The sequence below is a fragment of the Sander vitreus genome, chromosome 6 (assembly GCF_031162955.1).
Source record: "Sander vitreus isolate 19-12246 chromosome 6, sanVit1, whole genome shotgun sequence".
In the NCBI taxonomy this organism is placed as follows: Eukaryota; Metazoa; Chordata; class Actinopteri; order Perciformes; family Percidae; genus Sander; species Sander vitreus.
The window spans coordinates 10,515,813-10,529,607 of NC_135860.1; positions in this window are offsets into that span (position 1 = coordinate 10,515,813).

The window sequence follows — 13,795 nt, forward strand, 5'->3', positions numbered from 1 at the left end:
GAAGTTTTCCTTCATGTATCTGTACAAAATGCTCCGTCTGTGTTTTCCTTCTGTCTCATTGTCTCTCTTTTTATTGCCCTCTTCCTCGATTTGTAATTCCTAATGCAACCTCCCACTGTCTGTGTCGTGTGGTTGTTATATAAGTGAACCCAGCTTCATACATGCATGCGCACTCGCACGCATACACAACACACCCATTCATAGACCCCTTTCTCTCCTTAGAGACACATTCACAGCATCTCTGTTCAGGTTTAACTGTTATGTAATGTTGGAGGGAAGCACCAATATATATTTTGGATTTAGGCTGATGATATTTTCTGGTGCCATCATGCAGTAAAAGCATTTGAAAAGCATCTGACATAGTAGTTAAACTCTGGCCCTCTGGATAACATGATAATAAAATGAACAAAAAATAACTACAAAAAAATGCCTTTGCAAATGAATGAATTGATGCTTTGTTGTATTTCTTCAATGAAAGATCTGAGGAGATTAAATGTTACGGGATTCTCCAAGGTGCTGGAAAGGAGGGTTCGGTCGATAGTCGAATCTCAGGTTGAAGAGGAACAATGCAGATTCCGTCCTGGTCGTGGAACAACGGACCAGATCTTTACTCTCGCAAGGATCCTGGAGGGAGCCTGGGAGTATGCCCAACCAGTCTACATGTGTTTTGTGGATCTGGAGAAGGCGTATGACAGGTGGGAGTACTGTGAGGAGTGCTCACGGGAAATACGGGGTGAGGGTCTCTCAGGGCCATCAATCTCTGTGCGCTTCGCGAGAGCTGTGTCGGAGTTCTCGGCAGTGCATCATTTCGTTTCAGGTGAAGTTGGCCTCCGCCAGGGCTGCGCTTGTCTGTCCATTTGTAGTATTTGCTGGACGGGATGTGGCGTGGTCGGGAGTGGAGGTTACAGTTGGTGGGCTGGGGATCTCATAAGCTTGCTTTTTGCAGATGATGTGGTCCTGATGGTATCATCGGCCTGTAACCTTCGCACTCACTGGATGGGTTCGCGACCAGGGGGTGTGGCGGCTGGGATGAGATCAGCACCTCTGTCCCGGAGAGCCATGGTTCTCAGCAGGAAACCGATGGAGTGCCTTCTCAGGTGAGGGAATGAGTCCTTACCCCAAGTGAAGGAGTTCAAGTACCTTGGGGTCTTTGTTCGGCAGTGAGGGGACAATGGGCGGGAGATTGGTCGGAGAATCGGTACAGCAGGTCTTGGTATTACATTCAATTTATCAGCACCGTTGTGACAAGAGAGCGGCCAGAGGCCGCTCTTAATCTACCGGTCAGTTTTTGTTCCTACCCTCACCTATGGTCATGAAGGCTGGGTCATGACCGAAAGAACAAGATCCAGGGTACCAGCGGCCGAAATGGGTTTCCTCAGGAGGGTAGCTGGCGTCTCCCCTTAGATAGGGTGAAGCTCAGTTTATCCGTGAGGAGCTCGGGTGAGCCGCTGCTCAGCTGCGTCGAAAGGAGCCAGTTGGAGTGGTTCGGGCATCTGGTAGGATGCCCCTGAACGCCTCCCTAGGGAGGTGTTCCAGGCACGTCCAGCTGGGAGGAGGCCTCGGGGGAGACCCAGGACGAGGTGGAGGGATTATATCTCTAACCTGGCCTGGGAACGCCTCGGGATCCCCCAGTCGGAGCTGGTTAATGTGGCCCGGGAAAGGGAAGTTTGGGGTCCCCTGCTGGAGCTGCTACCCCCGCGACTGATACTGTAAATACTGTATACTGCATCATATCCATTGTAGGATTTCCTCCAGGAAACTGTGGTAAGCCACCCTGAGCCTGATAAGCGGATGAATTTAGATAGTTGATGATGGCCTAAACAATAGTTACTCATTAAATTAACAGTATTTCCTGTACGAAAGAGTGATATTTTTCTCTGAATATATATATATATATATATATATTTCCCTAGTTCATACTTTTTTTGTTGTTGGTGGTCCTAATTTCTAACAAGGTGGCCCATCTCTGCTATAAAATCCTATATAGCATCAGATGTGTATGAAGATAAATAGACTGTCCCATACTTCTAACAAAAAGTCTTATGAATCTGCTAGTGAACTCTGTCTTTCAGTGTTTAGAAGTGTCCTGGGCAGAGAGAGGTTCAACACTGGCAGCTGCATGGGACACACACTACTGCAGCCAACGTCAACTGGCGGCCTGCGGGCCACATCCGGCCCGCCAAAGCGTTTAGTCTGGCCTGCAGAATAATCATGAATTCAGAAAATGTGAAGAGGAAAAAATGTGTTCTGTTATTTAGCATTTCAAGCATTTACAGCAGGTAACATTACACAGGTAGAGCACAAACCCAGCCCCTGTATTTGCATCTCTATTCACATGCCGGGATTCTGTACAGCGATGCCTGCGCTCCACACACACAGCTGAGCCGAGATGTGTGTGCGTTAAAACACGCAGTACCTGACTGGGAACGATACAAAGAGGATTACCAATGGCCGCTGGGGCAGATCAACTCACGCTAGTCTCGTTACTGTAAGTAGGCTACAATAAAACCTTTGTGAGTAAAAAGTCAATACTTATCAATGCACTCACCTGTATAGACAGGCATAAACATGTAGAAAGCGTTAGTTTGCTGGGAATCTTGAAATTTGGACAAATTCTTATCAATTTAACTGCTGGCTGAACGAGCCATCCTCTCCGCTGGAGCCGTAAACCTATGGATGTATTATAAGACCAAAACAGATGCATGCGGCTACTTAATATGCACGTGAATGTCGCAATAGTTATGTTCTTCATTGTTGATGATGATGCTGGTTGTATTATTTTGCAACAGCATCGTTTCATTGCAAATGGGGCATACATGACGAATGCATAGCCTGCTTATCAGTCCATTCATCATTCACCATTACCTGACAACAGCCATTTCTTTCTGCAAGCATTTTCCACCAATCAGGACGCTGCATACTACAACCAGTTTCCCTAATCACAGACTTTAACCATCACTCCTCAGTGAACTGCCTCCCAGTCTGAGATCTTTTTCTAGTTAAAGAGCTAGTTATCATTATGGAGTTTCCATGTTTTTTAGGCGTTTGCTCACACTAATACATGTAAAAAAGATTAAACATAGCATTAACTCAGTAAGAAAGTGAACATTTCAAACAAGAATAGGCGTGTTAGGTATAAATTGATTTTATTTTCTTTATTTGTAAGTCCGGCCCCCGGAGTGTCTGCTTAGAAACATTCTGGCACTTGGAAAAATGTAGTTGATGACCCCTGCACTACTGAAAGTCTCACACACAGTTTTCATGAGCTATTTCCAAAGTTTTCTTCGTCCTCTCTGTTCTGTTTTTTTTTTTTTTTTTTCTTCTTCCGTTGTCCCTCTGACTTTTTCTTCCTATTGTTGTTTTGATGCCACTGATGTTTTTTATATTCCTTTTTTCTCTGTCTTTCTTATTGTCAAATCCCTCATGCACTCTCTTTGAACGTGTGGACGCACACTCACATTCACAAGCCCAGATCACAACGCTCATAGAAATACTCTTCTCTCCCTGACGCCCTCGTGCATCTCTCATATTCCCCCTGTCTCTACCTTACTCCCCTAACCTTTTCTCTGTATTTCCTCCATCAGTTCTTCTTTTTCTCTTTTCTTCTTTGCCTTTGTTAAATGTGTCTGCCTTGCACCCCCCCAACAACCCTTAAAACGTCCCCTAAGATGCTCTCTGTTTTTCCCTTGCTTGCATCCATCGCTCCCTCCCTTCCCTCACTCTCCCGCCTGCCTCACTGTCTTTGATCCCGCTGGTCTCTGTCTTAGTCGTCCTAGCAGACTGCTGTGGGCTTATTGACCACGGTCACAGCGGAGGGTTCCCCATTCAGCCCCCCTTCAGTGCAACATGGACATGTCTAGCACATGGCCTCAGTCGCACTTCACACTGACAATAAAGGCCGGATTCTCTCTCTCTCTCTCGCTCTGCAGTCTGTAACCTTCTTACACATCCATTAAAGGGAAAAATCTCCCCAATTTCCTGCTGTTGAAGTATTTGTGTCTGAAAATGTATATACATACAGTATGCCATTTTCTTCTAAATGTACGTAATGTATATGTATGCGTTTAAGTTGTAAGCTTTTAAATACTTTGACAGTGTGAAAGCCAACCGTCACCCTATGTCAGACATTCGCAGGTAAAACACACTTCAAGAAGCATGTCAAGTTGTAAACATCGTTGACTTTCATTCGAAACAAACAAAAGATGTCTGGCTTTCTATGCCTTGAGAAACTCAACTAGCCTGACAAGCCAGACCCAACATCAAGATGTTGGGTCTGGGAACTCACCATTGGCAGGGCTCAATCCGAGGGGCGGGATAAACGGTTGTCTTTCAAATTCCCTCTGCACTCATAACCAACCAGAGCAATGCTAGTTGATAGATTAAACTTTTGCCGTATCCGGTCGGCAAAACTCCGAACACATCTTCCTTTTTTAAGAATGACTTCAGTGCTTAACTCGGAGTTTTCCAGAGTCGCGGCCAAAATCGATTTGAAAGACCACTATTCGCCAGCAGCAGCAGCCATCTTCTTTGTTTTCAAGCAGCAGGGAATTCACGCGGAACCGTCACAACTCTGCCCTCCTTATGTTAAGCCCGCCCACCGACTCAATACACGATGTGATTGGCCTGACCAGAATTTGTTTTTTCCAGCTCGCAAGCCAACGGAGAGTTGTTAGACTGACCCTGGCTGCAAATTACATTTGCTGCCGCTAGAGTGCGTCTAGATTTCTAGGCTAAAGCTCAACCACTAAACACTGGAACATGCTTCTTGGGGCTGCACATACTGCTGCGAATATACGTAGGTGTCGTACATAGATGTTTGCGTGGCTGTTTTTTTACTCCTACACATTTTGTTTTTTCCCTTTTGAAACCTCCCTCAAATAACAAATTCTACCAAATCCAACCGTATAACCATGTACTATAAATGGTTAATGAATCGACCTCTTTGCTCTGTCTGAGCAGTGTTTCTAGACAATCTTGGCCCATACTGAAATAAAGCGGCTTGTTTTTGAAATTCCAGTTAAATTCATTGACGGTTAAATGCTTTGACTTACGGTTTGTGGCGCATTTCAGCCGCTGTTGTCTGCACGTAGGGTCAGGTGGACATTCGGGGATAATAAGCAGTCAGAGATGAACAGACAGAAAGAGGTGGTGATTGAGAAAAAGACAAAAGTGGGAGCAGATAATTGTACAGTGACTGGATTCTTCTGGAGCGAGCAGCCTATATGTGCATGCATAGACTCGTGTTTGTACAGTATTTGTGTGCGTGTAAGGGTGTGCGTGTGTACATTGCAGCCACAGACAGACACATGGGAGCCTGAGGAGCGGTGAATATTACAGAGGAGTGGACCACAGAGGGACCAGGCCCATAGCCAACAGACAGGCCCCACTCATAAATCCTCTCCACACTGACGCCTTTTCTCTCTCTCTTTCTTTCTCTGTCAATCTGTCTTTTGTGTGTGTGTGTGTGTGTGTGTCTCTCACTCATTCATTTTGTGTGTCTTTCTCTCTTTAGCTGGGAAAATAGTCATATCATATGAACAATTTGTAATGCTCCAGGTCTATAAGCATTGGCTCTTTGGGCTAATTTGATTGTAATTGGTGGAGGGAGATGAAATTAGCCTTATCCACTGTGGTGGCATCTCACTTGTAAACCTGTGCAATAAACCTAAGAAATGCACGTATGTATAGGAGATGCTGAAGTACATTTTGAAATATAGTCTTTTAAATTGATTTTTTTTTGGACAGTTTTGGAATTTATTTGTAAACTGGATGTCTAAAAAACTAATTTTCAATTTCATTTGTCAAAATTCAGCCAGCTAGACATCTTCTTTGACCTGCAAATCACAAAACCACACTGACTGAGCTGTGCTGCTCCAATGGTTGTCAACTTTGAAAAGAAAAAAGCCTGAATAAAAATCCATAAACTTCTGCTCTATTAAATCTTCATGGATTTCATTGTAACTCCATGAAATCATCATGCTCTATCTGAAACAACGCGTTCCCTGGAGAAGAAGATGTTGCTTTGATAAGTGTATTTGTTTTAGCATAACCGTATGCTCACAAATTAAGTCTGAAACGTAGTTTGGGAAAAGTGGTGTGGTTGAAGTTGAACTAATGTTTTAAGACTACTCTAGGCTACCTTCGTCTGTCAGTTGCCGATAGATTAATTCAGAAATCGGTGCTTTCACTTTTAAATAATCTGCATTCAGTTTGTCTGTGCCGACCAGTGGTGGAATGTAACGTAGTTACTCAAGTACCTGTACCTGTACCAAGTACTGTACCTAAGTACACAACTGAGCTACTTGTGCTTATAGTACTTGAGTCTTTTCTTTTCATGCCACTTTCTACTTCTACTCCACTACATTAAGAGAGAAATATTGTACTTTTTACACCACTACATTGATGTGACAGCTTTAGTTACTTTACACATTAAGATTTGTGCACACAAAACACATGTAGTTTATAAAATACAATGTTTTATTATAAATGAAATTAGCCAACAACATTTAGACCTACAAGTCCAGCTGAAATGATTAAACACAGAATGGTTTTGAACGTTTCTAGTTTCTAAAATGTGGAGATTTTTCTGCATTGAGTACTTTTACTTTTAATACTTTAAGTACATTTCCTGATAAAACTTGATCAATGCAGGACTTTTACTTGTAACAGAGTATTTTTACAGTCTGGTATTAGTACTTTTACAAACCCCAATTCCAATAAAGTTGGGAGGTTGTGTAAAACGTAAATAAAAACATAATACAATGATTTGCAAATCTTTTTCAACCTATATTCAATTGAATACACTACAAAGATAAACTTTATTGTATTTTGCAAATATTCACTTATTTTGAATCTGATGTTTACCACTGTGTTACATCACCTTTCCTTTTAACAACACTCAATAAGCGTTTGGGAACTGAGGACACTTATTGTTGAAGCTTTGTAGGTGGAATTCTTTCCCATTCTTGCTTGATGTACGACTTCAGTTGTTCAACAGTCCGGGGGTCTCTGTTGTTGTATTTTGCACTTCATAATGCGCCACACTTTTTCAATGGGAGACAGGTCTGGACTGCAGGAAGGCCAGCCTAGTACCCGCAGTCTTTTACTATGAAGCCACGCTGTTGTAACACGTGCAGAATGTGGCTTGGCTTTGTCTTGCTGAAATAAGCAGGGACGTCCCTGAAAAAGACATTGCTTGGATGGCAGCATATGTTGCTCCAAAACCTATATGTACCTTTCAGCATTAATGGTGCCTTCACAGATGTGCAAGTTACCCATGTCATGGGCACTAACACACCCCCATACCATCACAGATGCTGGCTTTTGACCTTTGCGCTGATAACAATTTGGATGGTCCTTTTCCTCTTTGGCCCTGAGGACATGACGTCCATGATTTCCAAAAACAATTTAAAATGTGGGGACCACAGCATACTTTTCTACTTTGCGTCAGTCCAGCTCAGATGCGCTTGGGCCCAGAGAAGCCGGCGGCGTTTCTGGGTGTTGTTGATATATGGCTTTCGCTTTGCATGGTAGAGTTTTAACTTGCACTTGTAGATGTAGCAACGAACTGTGTTAACTGACAATGGTTTTCCGAAGTGTTCCTGAGCCCAAGGGGTAGTATCCTTTACATAATAATGTCAGTTTTTAATGCAGTGCCGCCTGAGGGATCAAAGGTTACAGGCATTCAATGTTGGTTTTCGGCCTTGCCTCTTACGTGAGGTTTATACTTGAGTAAAGGATCTGAATACTTCTTCCACCACTGGTTCTGACACAGTAAGGGAAGTGTCACACATTATTCCAACACATCAATCATCCAGTGGATTAGTCCATAAGCTTACCCACTTAACCCCTATGGAGCAACACACTAAGATTTGCGTGTATTGGCTCATCTGCCGCTGTAGAGATTTAAGGCCAGACCACTCTATCTGCAACATGGCATCATGACTTTGCGTAAACATACTCACCACTTTCCTAAAGCCAAATGGCGTGTTATCTGTACGCATTTTGAGCTATCCACGTGTATGTCTACGCTGTATACAGCGGATGTAAACATACACACCACGTGGCATCGCGAGAACGTGCCATGCTATCGCGAGAACAACGTCACACGCATGTAAAAAAAACGTGTTGGGTTTAGGAAAAGTGCGGGACGCACTCCCGGCTCTCCTGAGTGAAAGTCCTGTGTTTTACCCATCCGCCACCCCAATCATCCTCACTCTGCGGACTTCCGTCCTTTCATACTACTCGCTACTGCGATAATTCACACGTAATGTAGGTCAATGGAGGCCAAACGGCGTTGATAAACACGCTAAAAAGCATTTATGCGTCTTGATAACACGCCAAACTGGCATACATACGCCACTTAATGAGATCAGTCTGCTATCTGAGCCTTTTGACCTCATAGGCCAACAACAACAAACTGTAGACGCCTTTGAAAGGGGAAAAGGTGGGAGGCCAGTGTGGGCCAGCTTCTGCTCGAACAGAACCAATTCGTACGACGTGTTGTCTGACAACTGTGAAATCAAAAGTTTACTTTCATAAACTTACACTTGTTCTGAGCGGCCATACTGGAAGGTGGAGTGAAAAGTCAGCTGTCACAAAGAGGGGAGAGATGCAGTATAAATATAGGGATAATGGCACACATTGTCTCTCATTGAAGACATTCATTATGCTGCACTTGGTTGTGTACATAAAACGTGACTGAAAAAAGAGAGCTTGAGAGAGAAGTTCAAAGTGGGTGTGAATGTTCAATTGTCTGTTTTGGAAAGTTACAGAAATGGTCGGACACAGCTCCCCTTAATCCATCTGTCCGAAAGGTGCAGCAGGAAAAGAGCTTTCCGAAGTTATTCGACAGTCTGGTGACCAGTTCTGACAGAGTATAATGGCAGCTTATGATGCCAGTCACACACAAATAGTGGCATGTGCCATTGGCATATATCTGTTTTTCTCCCATCTTACATCTTTCTTTCTTTCTAGCTAGCATGATCAGCCATTGCCACCGTGAAAATAAAAAAATCACCTCCTACCTGAGTACCTACCTCACATTGTATTAAAGTGTAGTCTAAAAAATACAAATCCCAGTAGAAACACTGTTTCATTGCAAAAATTACATTTGACAGTTGCTGTTCAAAACTCCACAGTAGTGCAGTTAAAACAAAGATGGCTACCATTCCTGCCCGTCTGTACACCTTCACTTCCTCCCTTTGCTCCCCCAGCTGAGGTGTCAGCGAGGCAGACATTTTTTTCAGCAGGCAAAGTGTGTTGTGAGTGGCAGAAATTAGATTGAGTTAATCAGAGAGCCTATAATTACATTGCTGCTGTTGTTGTCATTGATGCTGACAACAGCCAGCCCTCCTATCTGCCTGTCCTTCAGTATGACTATATCTCTTTGTCTGCCTTCTGAAGCCTGTCTCACTGTCGGTCTGCCTGTTTCTCACTCTGCCTCTTTTGTGTTCCTGTGTGAAACTGCTACCTGCCTTCCTGTCTGCCCAGCTATACACGACTGTGTTTCCTGTCTTAAAGCATGCACTTTTGTGTTTCTTTTAATGGCCATGTAATGAGCAGTGTAATTACTTGTTTCTTTGAATGTCTCTCTGGCACACACATACAGGAACGCTTTTTTGCCAGAGGGGACAAAGAGCGTGGCAGCCTTGAATGGCAGCTCAAAACCAGCGACCTTGATTCACAACCTTCTGCTGGAGTCGGTTTGTCCTGCTTTCATGTCTGACTCGTTTGTGTCTTTGTTGTCGCATGTTTGCGTCCCTGTCTTACCTTGTGTAAAATGTACTCTCTGTTGTAATGACTGACCTTGTGCATCCTGAGACTTTTGCAACACCTGCTGCCTTTGAGTCTCAGCCATTCACATCGCAGTCTGTCAATTAAAGTGCTCAGTTGACCTGCATTTAAGTTTTTTTGTAGGATATAACCTTTATTTAAAAGACAGGATTTCCATGTCCAATTTGAACATGCTAATCCTTATTTGAATCCTTTACTATAATTTTGAAAGATATGTTTGCTGAGGATTTTGTTTTTGTTGGTTTTCTTGCCAGTACTAAAATATAAATGTTCTTATTCTTAATCTTTTTAACATGTTAAAATTATCTAAATGAACTAAACTACAAAATAAACTAAACAATTTCAGCTGCATGGTTATTACAAATGGTAACTTATGGTAAATGTCTACTATACACTATATATATACTATACAATACAAGTTGTACAACCTTTATCGCCCTGTGTCTCTGAGGAGCATTGACAAAAAAAAACACAGGTTGTTAAACAGCCCAACTGGTTAAAACAAAGACATAAAAACACATTGATGGTGTTGTTGATGCTTCAAGTTTACATCAAAAATATCTTCTTTGTCTGTAGTTGTTCATTGAGCAGTGTTTTGCCATGCTGTACTGCAACAAGTCTGTGTGTTGGCGGGAGGCGTGTGTATAGCTCAAAAGCTGGCCAATCAGAGCTCCTGCTGCCACATTCAGAGACCCAAAGTGTTCACAAAATGAAATGATTAAATGTAACATTATGAAATAAATAATCATCTGAATAAATACATACAAAAGATGGAATATGAACTATGAAAAAAGGACATTTTGGAATGTAAAACAGCTGGAACAAAAATAGAAATGACCTGCAGTAAACTGATGTGTGAAGAAGCAAGTAGGGTTGGGTACCGAAACCCGATGCTAATAAACAAGCGGTATCTACCGAATAGCAACGGCGATTTCTGTGCCTTGTTTCGGTACCACTGAAATGCCAGCGCTTCTCTTTGATGCTCCGAAACAGATGTTAGAGGCAACAGAAGCATCGCTGCACATGACACCAGTTAACACTACACTTCACCATACGCAGAGTTTGCAGGGGGGGGGGGAAGCACTGGATTAAACACGGTTAAAATGCTGACAGCTAAACGGTGTAAAGTGTGTTTCACTGTAGAGGATTCTAACACAGGGATGTACAACAGTCTGCTGCTGCCATTTTTGGAAAAACAACACAGACAGTGTGTTAACTTGATACTGGTAAGCCTCATGGTGCATTCAAAGTTATTGTAAAATACCCATTTTCACATCTGATGGTTGTTTTTGTTATTTAACAGCAATTTACTGGTGAAATAAGTTACGGTTATAGGTTATTGTTATTACATTTTTAATAAATCATTTCATTTTGACCATTTTTGGGGGGAGGAGAAACAACCGATACCCAACCCTAGAAGCAAGATGAAATAACATTTTATTATAATTACTTTAATCATTTATTGGACTATTTCACAATTTTGTATTGTGTTTTTTTTATTATTTGTATTCATTTATATAATTATTTATTTCATGATGTTAATATTGAGCACTTTGGGTCTCCATACTTTGTGGGCTGGGCAGAGCTAATGTTGACAGACAAGATGAATTGTGAGATGTAATCATAGACTATATATACCATCTATGGATGGAATATGATAAAAAATGAAATCCTTTTGATAATACATTTTTCAATTCCATTTAAAAAATCAAGACATTTAAGGGCAAAATTAGGAAATTGAATAGTTAATTGGCAAATTGAATTGTCTTTTTATCCTAATGCATGTGTACATTTAAGTGATTTATAATTGCTTTTTCTAAATGTATCAATATATTAACTGATAATCAAACAATTACAGTATATAAATATTTTGATGGCACACTCCAGACTCCATACATTATACCACTAAGTAAATATTAGTGGGCTTACATTATATTTAAAATTGTGAATGGACACTAATGTAGTGTCCATTCTCTCCCCTCTTGTACTCTGGCTTTAGTGATTCTAGTGTAGTAGATGTCAAGACATTGATTTTGTGTCACTAAAAGTGTCAGTATGTAATTTAGAAAAAATGTCAGTAAATAATCCTATGAAATTAGAGCTGCAGGTCTCCATCGTGGCCTAGCAAGACAGAAAGGCATAGGTCAACTCCTCTCTTCTCTCTCCATCACCCTCAGTGCCAGCGGTCGGAGCGGACTCCCAATTTAGTGACTGTGATTCCCTCATAAACAAGGTCAAAGACACTGGAATCAGAGTTAGGGAGTGTCAGAGCACGAGTTTGGACCAAGGAAGCAAAGGGGGAGAGGACAAACGGAGATGTAGCAGCGGAAGAAGAGAGATAGAGGCTGGGTGAGTCAGGTTGGAGGGAGGGAGTAACTGGGAGGAAAGAAAGAGAAACTGAAAGAAGGGAAAAAGAGAGGGAGATTTGGGAGACAGAAAGAAAAGGCAGAATTAATATTCACAGACTCCCAGTGCTTCCTAAATATTTTATTACTTCCAGCTGTTTGATGTTAAGGAGACTCACCAGAGAGCCCCCAACTCTCTCTCTCTCACACACGCACACACACACACACACACACATACATACTAATAAAAATGGATACATGCACACTATCACAAAGCCACATTCACAAAGCCACATGCAAGTAAATACCAACACACACACACACACACACACACACACACACACACACACACACACACACACACACACACACACACACACACATAAACACACACACACACACACACACATGCACACACACATACACACAAACAAACCAGCAAACACACTATGAACACACATGCATGGACAACAGCAATTACACACATGTGCACTGCAGGAAACACAATAAAAACATGCATGTTTACAGCCCCAAACTAGCACACACCAAACCACATGCAGCGTGGATACATACCCATACATAACCATAACACACAAAAGTAAAAATCTGTTTTTAAAAAAAAGAGCTCACCACTGACTGTACATCGATCATAATCTGTCTTTTAGGAGTTCTGTCACGTTTATTCATTTATTTATTGGCTTATTTATTTATTTGTGCACTCATTATTCGTTGGACTGACTTTCTTTTTATTTGCCAGCTCGGTTCCGAGGGGAGAGCGGGAGAACATTCATCTTCTGATGAGAGCAATCATTAATTCAAAACAGGCACATCCCTCGCTCTTTCCATTTGTCAGTCTATCTCGTTCTCTCTGTCCATCACACAGGCTCTTTCGCTCTCTGTCTCTGCCTATCAGCCCAAATTTCTGCCACTGTCTCTCCCTCTGTGTCAGTCTGTCTCTCCTTTGTGTTTTCCCATCTCGGCCAATGTCCCCTCCCCCCCCCTTTCAGACCATTTTCATAAAGATATCCTTCCACACTCAAAACACCAAAACAATAGGAAAATGGCTTCTTCTTCGCCGTCCTCTGTCAGTTCACAAACAACATGACATCACGTGCATCACAGCCAACATCTGGGACAAACATAGCGTGGTCACTCTGAATCTCTGATGATTAAACCTCCGTTATGTCCTGTCCTGCTCTCTGTCATCACCTAAACTGCGTTTTAAAACAGCCAAACTCAATTTGTTCAGACAACGGAAAGAGCATAAAACAGTGACTTAATGGGAGAGTTGTCTTCTTATCTTACTGTAATTGCCACACAGACTTACTTAATTGTTCTTTAAAAGCTCAGTTTTTCCCATCCACACCAAAATGTGAGGCCAGATATTTCAGATTACTCTAAGTAGGGCTGAACAAGTAATCAGAATTTTATCCAAACTGCAATATGGACTAGTGCAACATCCAAATCACAGGAGGTGGAATATTTATTAAAGGCAAAATATGTGTCAAAATACCATTCTGAATGAAGTCGGCCTACAAATTGTATATTATGACTTAAGAAAAAAATCTTTGTTTAGTACAGATCTTGGCAAAAAATTATGCCATGTTCATTTTAATATATTTTTCAAAATGAGAAATGAAAATGAGAATAATGAT